The following is a 5,727-nucleotide window of genomic DNA, read 5'->3' on the forward strand; positions in this document are numbered from 1 at the left end:
ATGACTTTAAACTATTATCAAACTATTTTACATGTCAAACTCTTTATCAAATTCACTTTTATACTAAACCTTTCTTTTACAGTTTTCAAACTTATATATATTGTTAAAACCATGTCTACTACATATATAGTTATATAAATAAGGTTTGAAGGACTTAGGAGAGATAACCCACTTTACTTCCTGTCCTTGTTTGGTTGTGGTCTTAAAGTACTCGGTTGTTTGTCCGAGTGTCGTTGAATCCTTACTTATATATTATGTATATATGTATAGATATAAAGACTTTTATCTCAGTTCAGTACATTCAATCATTCAACAAGTTTAATAATAAACTATAATAGGCATAGTTTATAGTTATACTACTTACTACTTCTAGTACAATGAAACATACAAGAGTCAGTTCATTCGTGAGTCATTACGTATTACTATGAGAACATATACAACTATACTAGAAAGAGAACATATACAACTATACTAGAAAGAGAACATATACAACGATACTATGAAGAGTAACAATACATTACATATACAAGTATACGATAACATAAATGTGATCCACTGTATCGGAGCATGCCTTCATTGTCATGGCCCGAGTTGTAGCCAGAATCTCCTGGAGCGAGAGCATGAGTTTGCGTATAGATCTATACTGGATTGACTATCCTACACCTTGCTGTTAGCTACAGCCGGACCTGCAGGTCTGCGGGTGCCAAACGTCATACCTTTTTACGACTTACAATGTCGTGTTTTCCGTCGATAGTATGGTACAATTAATCACATAATACCTTGATATAAATCCGGTTTAAGGTAGTTAGTACAGCAGTAGTTCCTATAATACAACACTACAGTACTACATTAATTTACCCTTACATTTATTTAGTGATCATCTCACTTAAACATTAATGTACAAACTATATTTTATAATGATAGTTACACTTGGGAAAATTACACACTTTTACAAGAAACAAACATGCAAAACAGTTGTGCCTTGGCAGAAGGCTACTTTTAGTAGAAAATATAGGGTTTTCTAGGAGTTACAAACTTTTACAAACATTCACATACTTTTACCACAAACGTTTACAAACTCGTACTTCAAACACAGTTTCAAACATTTTGATACAAACATAGACACTAAATACTTATGAACTCACCAGCTTTAATGCTGATAAACTCTTTCAAAATAACTTGTATTCTCAGGTCATCAGTAGACAGGTACCGATGCCAACTTTTGAGAAGATGGAGCGCATACAAGACTCATCTTATATTTTGATTCATTGTTTTGGTGTCTTATATACTACAGAACACACTTGTATTAAAATTATTTATTTAATGCAATGGATGATGTTGTTTACTTGTTTACTATTATACTGTGTTGTGATACTGTACATGACGTCCTCCGCCCCAGAACGTTTCCGCCGTTCTCGGTTTTGGGGTGTGACAAACTACAAGGGGCTAGCTACTTTTCTAAGATAGATCTGAGATCCGGATATCACCAACTCAAGGTCTGAGAGGAGGATATCCCAAAGACTGCTTTCCGAACCCGCTACGGTCATTACGAATTTGTCGTGATGCCCTTCGGTCTAACGAATACCCCCGCCGCATTTATGAACCTAATGAATCGAGTATGCCACCCATTCCTTGATAACTTCGTAATCGTTTTCATCGATGATATTCTTGTATATTCTCGAAGTGAAGAAGAGCATGGTCAACATCTTTGTCAAATCTTGGAAACCCTGCGAGCTGAAAAGCTGTATGTGAAACTCTCCAAATGTGAGTTTTGGCTCCGCAACGTAAACTTCTTGGGTCATATTGTCAGCAAGGAAGGGATACATGTGGATCCTTCCAAGATCAATGCCATTGAAGGCTGGGCAACCCCAACAACACCAACATAAATTCGTCAATTCTTGGGTCTCGCAGGCTATTACCGTAGGTTCATTCAAAACTTCTCCAAGATAGCCAAACCTCTCACAGCACTGACACAAAAGGCGTACCTTTCCATTGGACCGAGAAGCAAGAGGTTGCCTTCCAAACCTTGAAGCGAGCCCTCTGTAGTGCGCCCATACTCTCATTACCGGAGGGAACCGAAAACTTTATAGTCTACTGCGACTCCTCAAATCAGGGTTTAGGTTGTGTACTTATGCTGCGTGAGAAGGTGATAGCCTATTGTCACACCCCCAAACCAAGGATGGCGGAAACGTCCGGGGGTGGAGGACTTCATATATAGTATCATAACATCAATTGTAATAGTAATTCAAGCAAACACAACCAACATATATATATAAAAAATTTACATCATTGTATGAATTACATGTTTACGAATCAATCACAATATGTTGATAAAATATGAAATAGTAGACGCCTTAGCGTCCCATCCTCAAAAGCACTTGATTACCTGTTTAATGATTCCCTGAGAATACAAGTTTTTGAAAAAGTGTCAACACAAAGGTTGGTGAGTTCATAAGCTTTTCGTTTGTAAAAGTAGTATTTGTGTTAGAAAAATCCAATATTTTCCTTAATGTGTAAATGTAGTCTTAAAACCCAAAGACCGAAATGTACAAGTAATTTGTCATATTTATAGTAAAACAATGCAAGTTTAAATCGACATAAACTCGTTAAATTTTAATGAAGTCCCCGTAAATTCCAATGTTTGTTAATACTTTATGTGAGTTTATTATAACCATACTATGACCACGGTTGCCTAAAACGACGTTCTTCAGGCGTCGGAAATGTTATGACATTTGTCACCCCAGACCTATCGGTCTAACTGTTGCATGCAGTTTAGGTGTGGGTTTGTCAAACCCAATATAGATCTATACACAAGTATCACGCTCTCCCTCAAGGAGACTCTGGTTACAATACAGGACTTAATGGTAATTTGAAGTAAATGTCTCACAAAGTCATTAACGGAATTACGTGTTATGAAAACTTGGTACCGTATGGCCGTACCTTGCTTAATGAAAATATCCTTTGTATAAATGTACCCTTTTTAAATGTATGTGTTATGTAATGTATCATAAACTATACCTATTATGGTTTATCAACCAAGGGTAGTACGTGGTAATGTATGCAAACTATATTCAAAATAGTTTATTTAATGTTTGAATGTATCGATTGTACTTTGATTATAATCACTTGTTATTCTTTATATTTTATATGACCAAATCCATTTGTAAACTGATGTGTGTCTAAATATTAAGATAAAATGTCATATATTGCAGTAACATATAGTCACATAAAGATATACACCTTGCTCAACATGTTACAAGGTGAAATGAAATTAACAGCAACTTTTCGTTAAAAACAGTTTCTGTTACCGTTCTTAGAAAATTTATAGAAACATCATCACAGCTCTAAATCCAAATCCGCAAATTTTGAGAGTTTGGAATATGAGTCTAGTTTGTTCGTGAATTTTATCATGATTTTTAGTGATCTATAACAGAGGTGAAAATGTTCATAATCACAGACTGGTCCGGGTTTGCCTCTGAAATGACAGGCAGTTTTGTAAAAATCACCATTAATTGTACAAAAATCATTTGGAGATGTGCAAGTAGTCATTTTAAAGCTAAGAGTTTGAACTACATGCACCTGAAACAGTTTTGAAAACTAAAATTTTTAAGTTGACCAAAACAGTCCGTGATTAACGTCCATCTTTTCTGATGCAATCTGTTAGAAAAAGTTTAATTGTGTTCTTGATGATTTTACTTGTATTCCCCCCTTAAAACTTAAGAAAAACATGTAAATGTATGGGTATGAACTCACCTTATGTGGTTTCAGTAGATGAAAGTGAGAGAGAGGAAGTGTTTAACTTAAGAACACTAAGAAGATGTCTTGATGATTCGAAAATCTAACACCGAATAAGATGGAACTTGTGTAAGATATCAATAATTTGAGTAGAATGGAGTTTAATAATTATGTGAATGATGAAGATACTTACTAATTGAAGAAAGAAATCCCTGGAGAAAGCCTTGAAGTTCTTGAAGTTAAGAGAAAAGATGAGAGAATTTTGGAGAGTGTTCTTGGTTGCTAAGTGTAGAATGAAAGAGTTTTTATGGAGAATGAGGAGAGAGGATCAATCCTCCAGCTCTTAGAACGTGGGAAGAGCTGGAGATTGGCTGTAAAGGTCCACTAAGGAGACAAGGAGTAGTGGGAAAGAGTGGATGATCATAGAGTGAGGTGGTGGTGGCTTGCTTTTGTCATAAAATAAGGAAAAGCAAATATTCCCTCAATAATTAGTCCAACCACCAATTCTTTTAATACATTTTTATAAAAACCCTGGAGATTTATATATTTTGGGGCCTTAGTTTATAAAATAAAGTTTTGGGTGAAAATCCCACGTTAAAATAATGAAAAACGGAGTTAAAACGAAGTCGTAGTCGAAAAACCGGAAAAATTATGACACGCAAACATGCATGTCGTCTTCTTTTATGACAGGGGCTTCCTTGATACTCATTGCGTGTCCTCAACACGCGAGTCGTAAGGTTACGACAGACAAATGTGTGTCGTCTTCCTTTATGACAGGGACTTCGGTCCTGAAGCTTCAGTTTTGGGTCCTTAAGCCTATTTTACCCGTTTTTACCCCGTTTCAAGTGGTTTTTGACCCAGTTAAGGGTCGGGATGGCCCGAATGATTACAAAAATTAAAAGAACTTTTGAGAGAGATTTGGGAGAGATTTGGGAGAGATTTCAATTAGAAAGAGATAGAGTGAAAACGATTTAGAGAGGTTTCGTTTGTGATTAATTTGAGTGTCCGGCTTCACAACGCAAGGTTCGTAAACCCCATTAAACCGTGTTTTAGTGTCGTACACAATCCCGATGATTGTGCAATAGTGTTTTATCGCTTTGGTTCGTTGTTTAGCACTGTTAAGGCTAAGGAAAATCAAACACATGAACTTTCCAAATGAGGATTTCTCATTAAAATAGCGAATTGTATAGTGATTACATAACGTAAACCCTAGCATACAAGGGTTATTGGAGTTGACCGGTTTGACTTGTTGACTTTGAATTGACCGAAATTTGACGGTTGTCACATCATCCCCCCGTTAGAAGGAATTTTGTCCCGAAATTTTCATTTTGACTGGGATTTCAAGAGTTTGGGAAGAGATGTGGATACTTTTGTTTCATCTGATCCTCGCGTTCCCAGGTGAATTCGGGTCCTCGTTTAGCGTTCCAACGTACCTTCACGATGGGAATACGACTTTGTTTCGTTCGTTTGATTTCCCGATCCATGATTTCGACTGGTTCCTCCACGAAGTGGAGATTTTCGTTAACTTTGATTTCGTCGAGTGGTATTACGAGTGTCTCATCAGACAAACACTTCTTTAGGTTCGACACGTGAAACGTGGGATGTACTTTGTCGAGTTCCTGAGGTAATCGAAGTTTGTATGCTACTGGCCCAATCCTAGCAAGGATTTCGAATGGCCCGATGTACCTTGGATTTAGTTTCCCGCGTTTGCCGAATCGTATCATTCCTTTCCAAGGGGAAACTTTTAGTAGTACTCGATCACCCACCTGGAATTCCAAGGGTTTGCGTCGTTTGTCTGCGTAACTCTTTTGCCGATCGCGAGACGCTTTCAGTCTCTCTCGAATTTGAACGATCTTTTCTGTGGTTTCCCTTATGATTTCAGGGCCAGTGAGGGTGCTATTAGAGACTTGCCCTCTAGCTAGCTGTGTATCCCCCACCTCAGCCCAACACAGGGGTGATCTGCATTTGCGACCGTAGAGAGCTTCGAATGGA

The 5,727-nt window shown here is 37.2% G+C and overlaps 1 long non-coding RNA gene across 1 annotated transcript; it reads right to left on the bottom strand.

The window, feature by feature from the left end:
* Positions 1–2,244: 2,244 nt before the first annotated feature.
* On the bottom strand, positions 2,245–4,250 carry LOC145156241 (uncharacterized). The gene is made up of 3 exons (XR_013736560.1): positions 3,929–4,250; positions 3,754–3,838; positions 2,245–2,401 (listed from the first exon to the last, which is right to left on the bottom strand). It is a non-coding gene; the product is annotated as an uncharacterized LOC145156241 (long non-coding RNA).
* Positions 4,251–5,727: the final 1,477 nt, after the last annotated feature.

The sequence above is a fragment of the Lactuca virosa genome, chromosome 2 (genome assembly GCF_052849685.1).
Source record: "Lactuca virosa cultivar CGN04683 chromosome 2, Lactuca_virosa_CGN04683_v6, whole genome shotgun sequence".
Classification (NCBI taxonomy): domain Eukaryota; kingdom Viridiplantae; phylum Streptophyta; class Magnoliopsida; order Asterales; family Asteraceae; genus Lactuca; species Lactuca virosa.